Source organism: Patagioenas fasciata, chromosome 9, assembly GCF_037038585.1.
Source record: "Patagioenas fasciata isolate bPatFas1 chromosome 9, bPatFas1.hap1, whole genome shotgun sequence".
Classification (NCBI taxonomy): Eukaryota; Metazoa; Chordata; class Aves; order Columbiformes; family Columbidae; genus Patagioenas; species Patagioenas fasciata.
In genome coordinates, this window is record NC_092528.1 from 11,678,507 (window position 1) to 11,691,278 (window position 12,772).

Here is a 12,772-nt window from a genome sequence, read left to right on the forward strand (position 1 = left end):
ATTGCAGCAGCGGAGGGAGCTCAGGCATCCCTTTGTGCAGTCCTAACCACAGCACATGAGCTGTAAGGAAAGAAGCATCCCCTTTCTGTAGATAGTCCTGCTCATTTTCATCCCACCAAAACTTAGGCTTTCTTCTGAACTGCACAAGTTAGGGGGACTAATAATCTGCAGTTAGCTGTTGCCAAAGAAGCCAGGCTACCCTAGAGTCTTGGTATAAACAGTCACTCTGCTGAATGCTCCATGACGAGTGAATGGGTTTAGATTCAAGCCTAAACAATAAAATACACAAACCAGAAGAAACAAAATGGCTTTAACATTGCCCCAAGAAGAAGCATACTTAGGAAAAAAAAATTCCAGGCATCCTGCCTGCTGAATGAAGTCATTTCTCTCCTACATTCTATGTGAAGTATAGCCACTTTACAAGCATCTAGGCCACAAAGAAATCTTTCTGTCCTGTATGCCTGATTGGAATGCAAGAAGTCAAAAATACATGATGGTGAGAGATGATTCAAAGCATTCTGGAAGGACCCTAGAGTGAACTTCTTAATCAGAGTGCCAAGGAAATCTCTTTATTGTAGTAGTCATCATAGAAACATAGAACAGTTTGAGTAGGAATGGACCTTCAAAGGTCATCTAGTCCAACCCCCTGCCATGAGCAGGGACATCTTCAACCAGATCAGGTTGCTCAGAGCCCCGTCCAGCCTGGCCTTGAATATTTCCAAGGACAGGGCATCCACCACCTCTCTGGGCAAACTGTTCTAGTGCTTCACCACCCTCACTGTAAAAAAGTTCTTCCTTACATCTAATCTGAATCTCCCCTCTTTTAGTTTAAAACCACTGCCCCCTTGTTGTATTGTAACCTTGCCCAAATCCCTGTGGATGGTATCCTGTCCCTCAGGTGTGTCAGCTGCATCACTCAGCTCGGTGTCATCTGCAAACCTGCTGAGGGGGCGGTCGATCCCACCGTCTCTGTCACTGATGAAGATATTGAACAATACTGGTCCCATTACGGACCCCTGAGGGACACCACTTGTCACCGATCTCCATTTGGACCTTGAGCCATAGACCACTACCTTCTGGAAGTGAACATCCAGCCAATTCCTCATTCACTGAACAGCCCATCCATCAAATCCATATCTCTGCAATTTAGAGAGAAGGATGTTGCAGGAGATTGTGTCAAAGGATTTAGAGAAGTCCAGATTGAAGACATCCATCACTGTGACTTGGGCACCCAGCATCATTTCTCCTTTTGAGACTTTTTGCTTATTTTACTGTGAAGTCCTAAGTTCTTTCTTTGGTTGGTTGATTTTTTGTTTGTTTGGGGTTTTTTGTTTGCTTGTTAACTTCATTGTTCTTTACATTTTCAGCCAAACTTTTAAAAATTAACACTAGATGGTGCTTTCTGATGAGAAAACCCTAGGCTCCTTTTCCTTTAAGACATTCTCCTGCTACAGCACTGGAACAAAATACAAGTGAATATTTGCAATTATGTCAGTCTTTGAAGAACCATGACATCAGATTCCCAACACTTGCTTTTTTTCTGAGAAGAACAAACTCATTGCAGAGTCATCAAAGTGGAAACTGTAGAATAAAAATTAAGTTCCCTAATACTACTTTTTTCAATGTATGAAACTCCAGTGTTACAAAGTTAATACGTTTTTGCATATTAAGTGCATCAAAATACCAATTGTATGGTATGCGTTAAGATATTTTGTTTCTATAAATATTTAAGGGTTTTATTTAACTAAGTATAGATCTTCTGTTTATATATAAAGTACTCAATATTAGTAAATATAAATAAACTTTCTTAATGGCAAGTAACAGTAAATTCTGATACTACATGAGAAATAAGAGGGGAAAATGCTATTCTTCTAAATTAAAGGCTTATCTATCTTTAAATATATATTTAAAACAAAAACAAAACAAAACAACCAACCAACCAAACCCTAAACTAGTAGACTACAACAGAGATAGACTGCATGAGTATTCAGTAAAACACATATATACTGGATTTTTTGAACAAATAGCAAGCAAAGCATGACCAAACTGATTGCTGTGGCAGCCAAGATGTTTCAGCCAGTGCAGTACAACCTCAGGAGGCTGTGAGGAGTCCTTCCTAATGCAATAAATTCCAACCACAACTAGGTTGTCACTTCTGAGAAATCACACTTACAAGACAACAGCAAACACAGAACTGATGGAGAACAGCTAAGGGAACATTGCCGGGTAAAATGACATCTTTCCCTACCAGTTGAGATGGACTGGGGTCTTCGCAATTTAACTGCCCTGCCTTAAAATGAACAAGGTGTGCAAGAATATAAAATAATCCCTATTAAATGATATTCCCACTATTAACTATGCCAGTTGTGGTTTTATGCTAAGAATTTGTATCTGTAAAAGGTATCACATCTGAAAACACACACCAGCTTCAGGCTGAGAATTTGGGATTTTTTATGGAAGAGATTCATGGCGTTTGCTTCCTATGGCTTTAAGCCATACTTTCCCGCATTCATACTTTCCATGTTTATTAAACTTGAAAACTAATACAATATTAGCTGTACTATACATTAAGACAGTCCACTGTGTCCATCCCAGAAAAATAAAAAATGAGGGTTTGAGTGAGTCACTCTTTCCTTCTTTACTGCTCTGCTGAGGCAACAGTTCTAGCACTTTCATTCACTGTTCATTAGCCCTTCCCCCTTTTCACAGACATACATTGTGCTATCAGACCGCATATTGGACGAACTGATTATTTTGTACATTCAGTTTCTCAATTAAACTATTTTCCAGTTTATTGATTTCATTTCTGAGAAGGTGACCACATTTCTAGATGCCAAAGCTGTTCCCTGGGTTATGACAGACTAAATGAGGTAGGAGAAAACAACAGTTTCGTAAGGACAACAACAACTTGCTGCATAAATGTATTACAGGAAGAAAGGAGTCAGGAACTTACAAGTGCATTGAAAGGCACATTAAATGAGTACTACGAGTCTTAGTCACGTTTTTAGCTATTCACCAGGACTATCATGCAAAATAGTCTCATATGAAGAAAATTCACAACCCCTACCTTGAAGTAACTGAAAGAAAAAGATGGTACAAAATAAGATATTTCAGAAAAGCACATACCAATCATTTGTATAATGGCATAATATTTATTGTTCTCCTTCTTCCCTTTTTAATGCTGCACAGATACTACAATTTTTGTTAAAAACTTCATTTCTCTCCCCCAATGCCACTGCAGATGAGGGTGGTGAGATGAGGTTTGTCCTGAGTTCTTTATAGGTATTCCCACAATGCCTCTGTTGTGCACTTGAGTACATCCCTAGTGGTTCAAAAATCTTTGTTTTACTTTGAAACTAAATAATGTACTGAATAGCAGCTGCTATTTCATGCCTATTATGACTTATTGCAAAATGAAGCGCTATGTTTGTTGTCTGGAAAACCACAGGTAAGTCACACAGCTGTGAACTCATCTGTATCATAAAAGGGTAAAATAACAAATCAGACAGCAAGCAGTTCAGTCATCACGGACAACAGTTGTAAGCACAAGTGGGAATCTGTCACAGACAAACTCAGGAGAGAAAGTCTGGCTGCACAGGAGTTCATTACAAACAAGAACTCTTCACCTTCAGAAAGAGCTGAGCCTACACCATGTCCATGTGATCCAGAAATATTGAAATGCGCAGCATGTTAGCCTGACAGCAGCAAACACTGGCATGAGGAAAGAAGCAACGCTGGTGACAGAGCTGGTTGTCTAACACTGCCAACCAGCAATGTTCAGCAGTCAACACAGTAGTTTTTTACTTGTTCATATTTGATAGAAAAAGTATAATGCAGGAAAGAGAAGGTACAGAAATAATGTTTTAGCTAACCTGCCACTTTTATAAACAAAACCTCAGTGCAGCTAATGTTTTAGTCATTTCCTGCAAACAGGTCAGAGATCTCAGGCACTTAAATTAGAGTGCCTGACTTTTTGTTCTCCTGCAACCATATTACACTGACATGATTTATCTGTATGTTAAGACAAGTACCTGTAGCATTGGAACCTGGAGTCCAGTCCACAACTGTTTTACTTTCATGGCAAGAGTGCAAAATGTGACTGATGCAGCGTTGATTCATTTCCAACTTCCATTTTTGAAGTTCCTCCAGAGAACATCAGATCTAATTCTGTCACAGAAAAAGAAAAATGAAGCACATTACTATGGAAATTAACATATTGCCAAAACCCCATGAGCACGACTCTCAGATAACCTCAGATAGTTTTTACCACATTAGATGAAAATAGTAATGACAGGCAAATGGAAGTAATGAAGTGAATGAAAGAGAAAATTTTTAAACTTATCAATGTTTTCTACCTGCTTCAACTCCTGTTGATTTGCCCCTTGTTTTCTTACAACACTCTATCCCTTTGGATTATAATTATTAGGCCTGTAGGAGACAGTTATTTACTTGTGTTTAGCAAGTGTTTCCATGCTCAGCCTTCTAAAGGATGGGGCTTGTAACCGTTTTACTCATGACTGTAAATGGATAAAGCAGAACACAACAACCACGTTGATAACTGTAACTTTAATAGGGAAAGTTTTGCTTAATTCACTTCAGTATTCACTTCAAATTATCATTCATTTTCTTGTACCAGAAAACATTTGCAGTAAAGAGTGCCTATTTATTACTACTCTATTTTGTTCAGATGTATAGTGTTCTCAAAAGCTCCTGAATTTTTATACCTGGCTTGATTTACAACACTCTTTGACACAGAAGAGGCACTTGCTTGGGGTAACATTTGAACCATCATTGAAATTCATGAACTCAAGAACATGGTACAAAAACAAGCATGTACCCTTCTACTCAATAACAAATACCTGATACACCTGGCAGCTTGGGCAAAGGGTACCATTGTCTTGAATGCCACCTCTGCATCACCATGTTGAAACACAGTAAGCGAGATAGTGGCTTGTGTAGATTATGCACTAAATCCATCAGCAGGTGGGTAGATTGTTGCTAATAGCCAGTGTGCTTTTTTTGGATGTGAGGAAAATGGCATTTTGCTAATGTCAATAAGAGCTCGCATAGCTTGTGATGCTGCTACAGCTGAAGAATGTCCCTGAATTTTAAATAATGATGCAGAGTGCTCTGCATTACAGGAGCCTCCTTAGCTACGCACCGTGACACTGTAAGGTGGATTGTTGAGGACTGTGTGAAGGACTGTCTAGAAAGAAACTACAATTTCACTGTCTCAAGTACTCTTGTAATTCCCCTCACAGTAATATATCACAAAGCCTTCATTTTGTTTATTTATCTTCAGAACCTACTTGAAATAAATGGGAAAGACAGGGAAGTGAAGTAGAACATGACTGATCTTAATTTGCTCATGTGCCCACAAGTCCCTTTGGACATCTCAGATGTACTTCACTCAAGGCCACATTGAAGACCTTTGATAAAGTAAGAAATCTAAGCTGGGTATCCTGAATCCAACTTTGTCTTCTAGCAGTCACTCATCTCTCTGAAAGTAAAAGCTACCATAAACTGAGGATTCAAATAATAGCCCAGGTACAATAAGAGGGAAGAGTGGCAACAATGGATTTATACAGAAACATTGGATCACATAGGCTTTCTACCTCAACTTCTTCCACCAAATTGTGTTCATAAAGAATTGTAGGGATTGGAAGGAACCTCGAAAGATCATCCAGTCCAACCCCCCTGCCGGAGCAGGAACACCCAGATGAGGTTACACAGGAATGTGTCCAGGTGGGTTTTGAATATCTCCAGAGAAGGAGACTCCACAGCCCCCCTGGGCAGCCTGGTCCAGTGTCTGTCACCCTCACCGTGAAGAAGTTTCTTCTCAAATTTAAATAGAACCTCTTGTGTTCCAGTTTATACCCATTACCTCTTGTCCTATCATTGGTTGTCACCGAGAAGAGCCTGGCTCCATCCTCGTGACACTCACCCTTTACATACTTATAAACATTAATGAGGTCCCCCCTCAGTCTCCTCTAAGCTAAAGAGACCCAGCTCCTTCACCCTTTCCTCATAAGGGAGATGCTCCACTCCCTTAATCAAATGTATTTAGCTCTGAACACCAAAAATGTCAAAAAGCCTACCTTCGAGCCCATCAAATACAATGCCTCAGATTTTCCTTCACAGTCTATTAATATGGGTCAGACAATGCAAAATAATCTAACATTCATATGTGAAGATAGGTATCTAGGGTGTGTGAAGGAGGTCATCGTTTAGACTGTCTTTTTCCATTGGTTAAAGAGGAGTCTAGAGGACTGAAACTGAACAGATGACTATATTTTGGAGAGTCAAATTGACACTGTTGATCATACTGATGGGGACCTTCATATTTTCAGCTTTTTACAAACAGGCAGCACTCTCAAACTAACAAGGCAAAGAGCTTCAACAGTTTCACACACACAGAAAAAAAAAAGACAAAGAAAATAACACAGGTTTGTGAAGGAATGGAACAACATATAAATAGATGAATAAGGGCTGGTTTATACAGAGATATATATTCCACCTATGAAAGGATAACACAAAAATCTGCTACGTCATACTGCCACTGCTATTTCTCTGCTTGTATCAAACATTTATTCTATGGGCATAGTATGAACACTACAACTCATAATTTATTTGGATGTAAATAGATGTCTAGTAAGACAAGAAGGTTACTATATCTGCATCAAATATTGTATATATTTATATTCTGGTTTGCACAGCCATAAGCAAACACCAGTCTAAATTTTTTAAGGCAATCTCCTGAGTCATGAACATTCTAAACTTATTAATATGTACTAAAACTTTAAATTAATTCAAAGCTTGCCTATTTGCATAGCTTTTAAAAAATGTTTTCTTATGTGCTCTTTTATATGCAATTCACTTCAATTTTCTTCTGAGTGCAGTGCAGCTCTCACTCATTTTAAATGCCAAAGATTTTATGTGAATAAACGATAAGTGAGGAATGGAAATTAACTTAAACCTGCCTATCAACTACATTATGTTGGAGTTCTTTGTCTCTTCTTGTTTTACTGCTATGGCTATAAAATATTTTTTTAAAAGAACATGAATATGCTCAGTTGTTCATGAAACATCCCTTTCAGGCACAGAGATCTGTGCCCTGCGCAGCTATAAGGACAGCACGGAAACAGGTACCTACCAAGAGATTTTTGTTCTGTGTTGGCCCTGCTGCTGTGACCCTGGGGAAGCCAATTAGCCTCAGTATCCCCAACCACATTATATAAAGGTGACTACCCTGAAAAGTACTTCCAGTTCCACAGATGAAAAATTAGTACATCAGAAAGAGCACTAGTATTCATCACTCCTTCACATTAATCTACCTGTCTGAAAGATCAGTACTCTCTACTGGCAGCATTTTGATGGTGGGTTGCAGAGCATATAGTAATGGGATAATACTGCTCAAGTTTCAATCTACAAAGGAATTGATACTGGTAAGTAGAACAACATTCTTCATAAAACACAGGAGTAAATGATTTTAAAAGAACAACAATTACAGTGTATAATTTGTTCTCATTGATTTAAACAACTTCTTGTCGAAGCAAATTTCATGTAACAGCTCCCATGCATCTATCCCTTTTGCAGACGTAAGCCATGAGCACTGAGCACAGCTCATACACAGCACTAGGAGGGCTGAAAGAATCCTGCCCAATTCCTTGCAGGCAAGTTTTAATTCATCCTACGGAGTATTTGAGTAATAGTAGCAAAACATTTTAATAATGTATGTGTTTGCGTGTGGCTCCATGCAACCCTGTTTTAGCTCAGTTCCTTACTACTAAAAATATGCAATTATCTCCAGTTTAGTATTTGACTAATCCCCGAAATGATTATGTTTATTTTTGTCCTGAAAACTTAAGAGTGGGTTTTTTTGATGAATTCCTTTTAAACTTTGTTCTTTCAGAAACATAATCTAACAAGAGAGTTTTGTACATCTGTATCATGCTCATCTTTTATTTTTCCAGACTCATTGTTTGACAAGCTGGATCATTCTTATCCAGAGAAAGACTCTGAAAATGCAGACACTGTCTGGCGCCAGGTGCACTGCGGTTACCAAGTCCCAGAATCACTGGGATGGCACGTAGGACATGCAATTATTCTAATGTGATCTCTTGCTGTTCTTGGATTCCAGTTGGAGACATCTAGCAGGCTCGTTTGAGCAATGCTCACACACTGCTTTCTTACTTTAACATCTTCCATTTTCCTGGTCTTTGAAATAAGCTGGAAAAATTTATCATGTTCAATTATCAACAATTAAGAATATAACCAGGAACTGCAGGTTAATGGCCTGTATTAGAATAAAAAATGATGTTTCTAGTTTGAATATATTTAATGTCAATTACAGTACAGAACAATTTACCACATCGCCAGCACGTCATCAGGGTATTTTATTGTTCTTATCTCACTGGCACCTTAGCTATTTATTTACAGCAAACACCAAAATGTGTTTGTCTAGCAAGAGCCAACCAGTTCTTAATGGGAGACACTGTGCTTCCAAAATCACGAGATGATACTTAGAATTCAGCTTTCTGAAGAGAAACTGTGAGTAAAATATGTCCCACTGAATGCTTGCTCATTCTGTTCATCACCAACCCGCTAGCTCATATCTGTTGAAAATTCAGTCTACCTCAATAGATAGCCTTCGTGAATACATTCCAAAAAGTATATGCTTCCATGAAATAAACATCAGAATTCACACAGGTAGAAAGCTCAAATTTCAGAACAGTTGGATGTAGCTCTGCCATCTCTAGTCATGGGTGTACCACATCAATCAGCAGTTTCTCAGGAAAAAAAAAAAAAGCTGTTCATCTTTACTAATGTAGAATTCAGTAGAGTAGCCTGCCAAGTGGTGACCTCTGCATCTTCAGAGATCAGCTATCTGCAAAATTATAAATTGTTCCAGACCAAGTTAACTTTGGTACAAGAGGACTCGGGGTTCTCAGCCTGATCTCATACTGCTTAGTTCTGGAGTCATTCCCACAAAATGAGTGGCACTTGCAAGATCAGAATGAGGAGCTCACAGCAATAAAAATAATGAATTTTCCGTATTTTAAATGGAAACTAAAATTTATGTTAATACACAGGGAGAAATCACTGACCTGCTGGAAAATGCTTCCACAAAGCAAAGGCTGCTGCTCCATTCAAGACACCTTTCTTCACATGGTGGCCCTTGCCACTCAGACTTTAGTGTTCTATTGACTGACAGCGACACAGCTACAGGTAGGGGAAGAGGCAGAAGAAAAACCTCCTCCTGGAGCAAATTTGCTAAAGCCAGAGGCTAATTTGGACTACGGAATTTTTGCTAACAGATTATTTCCTTCTGTCATAAATAAACTCTTTATTTGCTTCCCTTTGCTTAAAGAAAACAAAAAACAAATGAAATAAAAATAAATTGCAATTTCTGTTATTTTTGGCATGTCTGTGAACTTAGAAAAGCTCAACTGGTAACCCAGGAGACAGACAGCAGACATCTGCTAAATGCATTCAGTTGATATAAGGTAAGCAGTGACAATGTATGCTTCTTACTGCTCCAGACCTCCTTAGGGACCCTTCAGTCCTCACACACTTCAGGCCTGGGGTTACTACCACGTACAACACAAAGAACCAGTCGTGTAGGGTTTGAGATGCCAACTGCCACACAAAGACCTGGTTTCACACAGGGACTGAACAGCCATCAGAAGGCACAGTGATGGGGCTGGAATTTAATGAAAGCCCCCACTCAAAAGGCTCATAGTTTCCTTGCTTGTGGTCAGGGATTTTTGCGAGCTGATTGCTTTGTCAGGAAGACAAATTTGTTACAAATAATTGTTGATTTGTTTGTTTCGGCTTTTTAATAGGAACAGGCTTTTCATTTGAGAAAGAGAGACTGTGAAGCGTATGCAAAGGTCTGGAAAAATCAGGTTTTACCCTGAGAGTGATTAATGCTATGCAGCTGTTCTCCTGGACTATTTTCAAATGTGTTCAATAAACCTTAAAGATTTGTTACAGAGTGGTGACAGAATTATTTTGCTTGACTAACTTCACATTTTCATGAACTGTGAAAGTCTAAAATTTGAGAGAAGATAGCTTGTACTGATTTGGATGATTAATAGGCAAGCAAGTTTTAAATGGAGAGCACCACCGGCATTGTAACACACTAAACATCACCCCTCTGTTACTCACTCATCTCTGTTAGTTATTCCTGCCTCAGGAGGCTTATTTTCCAATGACTGCTGTACAGTGCTCCCTGTCCTCAGGACTTGGGCATTTCCTGTCTCATAGGTGCAAAATCGGGGGGGGGGGGGGGGGGGGGGGGGGGGCGGTTTACAGCTATTTATGAGACATGAGAGAAGGTAACAAAAAAAGGTTGAATTAGCACGTTTTCTGGATATCACAATCTTTTTCAGCTTAGTTTAAACTCATCTTCTTGATTTTCAGTCATGTTTCACCCAAAACAATTTCTAGATGTTTTCAATTAATTTATCACACTTGCTTCAGCTGTTTCCTTCTGCTAAGTTAGGTTCTAATTCAAGAGACCATTTAATTGTCTTTAAATTTAAACATGTTCTTAAGCTTTGTCAAAATCTGTTTGTCATGGAAGCAACATTAACAGTCCTAATTCAGAAATGGACATAAACCCTTGTTTAAACTCTTTCCTCACTAGGGATGTCTTCCTGAATCAGTACTTCCATCTTATGGTGTGACATTTTCAAGAGCAGTCCAGTAATTTAGCAGACTAAGTGTTGTTCACTCGTAGGATGGCATTTTTGAAAAATTACGCTGTTGCTGAATAAGACTGGATTTCAAGACGGGTTTGAAAAGCTTTTGCTGAACTGCAGTCTTATTCAGTTAATTTATTTCAGCATATAAATACATAGTCCAAGCTTTTTATTTAATTCCGGCTCTCACGTTTCTATTGGTAACCACCATAAGCCACCTGCTTCCACCTGCTTCGTCCCCTCCTTCCAAAATATACAACTTCAGTTTATCCCTGAAGAATATTGCATAGTGGGGGATAAAAAAAGAAGCATTTATTTTAAACATTGTTTTAAATCAATGTCTTGGGACTGGTTTTCTTCCTACCTGTTGAACATCACAGCCTCTCGCTGATAATGTCCTCCCTGTTGGGAAGCAGCCAGCACTGCCCAGCAGCAGCCCCAGGCAGTTCTCAGCAGTGCTCACCCTGCCAAGTGCTGCCTCCTCTGCTCTGCACTCTGCATCTCTGCCAGCACAATTCAATGGCCCATCCTTTCTTCTTCCTTTCATTCCCTGTCTGCTGATGACCCTGTATATAAGGCTAACAACATCAAATTTTTCTGTATTCTCTTCCAGGTGAGAGTCAATGGTCGTTGTTCTTCATGTCTATTGCTTTTACTATGGTTTTCCAAACATGTCTCTCCTTTCAGAAGGGAGAGAAATTTACCTTAGTTTTGTGCTGCTTTCCTTGCTTCAGATGCTTGTAGATGTCAGGACACAGGCAGAAAGTTACCTTCTGATTTCACCCCAAGTATCTGTCTATTGAGTCTGATATCCCTACCCTGCAAACTCCATGAGGAAAATGCAGCTGGCAAAAGACATGTAGTGAGAAGGAAGCATTAAAACTGCCCCTTAAGCTCTGGAGAGAACAGTTTTGGCATTCCTGCACCTTTTATCATAAGAAGATTAAACTTTCACATTTCCAAGCACCTATAAACTTTCCTAATTGAAAAAATACTGGCAAAATGATGGTCCTGGCACAATTCACTGGTAGCTATGCATGCTGGATGCCTGTGCCCATCTGATGAGTCTCCTGCACTTACAAGTGCTTATTTTCAAAAGTATCCTTAATTGCAGGAACACATGATAACAACGTATCTTTGATCTCCAAGTTATCTACCTAATAATTTCTAAACTGGAAGATGTGCCCCCTATTATGCAGAGATTAGAAAATTATTTCATGAGATGTAGCTAACCAAAGAACAGGAATTCAAATGACAAGATGCAGCTCTTTCAATAAGCTTAGAGCTTGAAAAATAACCATAGAAAAGTACAAGAGAACACACAGGTATGTTCAGCTCAAAAACTGAGCACAGACAGGTCCTGCTAATCTCTTCACCCATCCCCAGAAAAGGATGAACAATGCCTCAGCTGGGATTTTTCCCTTAGAGCTGAATTGCTATGTCTGTTTTGCAGCACCCTGTGCAAAAGACCCCTACATACCAAATGCACACAGAAGATGAAATGGTTTGGAAAACAAAGAGAAGCAAAATCTTCCAGATGGTTACTTGATCAAAACCATTCACCATTTTGCAATGGAATTAATAAAAAAATTAAAACATTTTAAAAAGCATTACAATTGAAATAATTAGATTATCTGTAAAAAAAATTTCTAATTTAAATGCATTCAATTCTATAAATGTAATTAAAATACCTTTAAATTTTAAAATATCACAATCCTAAATTACATAACTATATTTTTGAACATGAAAAATGTTTTGTTGCCTTTGGAGTGATGAATCTTCTAAGTTAGACAAGATCTCAAGACACATATACAACATGAATAGGAAGAGAACTTAAAAAAAAAAAAAAATAAAGCAAAACTTTTCTCTAAATGGAAATGCAGTCTTTTTTGTGTATGGCCAAATAGCAAGTTCTTGGCAAAGGATCCAGCTGTATTGCTTGAAAACTTTGTGGTGAAACAACATTTCATCTGGTGATGTAGCAAGGCTCATTCTGAATGCTGAGATTTAGCTCTCCTGTGATCCCACCATGAAATAAGAACTCCAAAACCAAAGAGCGGAACGTT

The 12,772-nt window shown here is 38.7% G+C and overlaps 1 long non-coding RNA gene across 1 annotated transcript in view; it reads right to left on the reverse strand.

The window, feature by feature from the left end:
- The window catches only part of LOC139828616 (uncharacterized), a 48,512-nt gene that overhangs the window by 20,318 nt on the left and 15,422 nt on the right, over positions 1-12,772 (reverse strand). The window contains exon 2 of the long non-coding RNA XR_011740425.1: positions 4,032-4,167. This is a non-coding gene — a long non-coding RNA (uncharacterized lncRNA). The remainder of the gene's footprint in view (positions 1-4,031; positions 4,168-12,772) is intronic.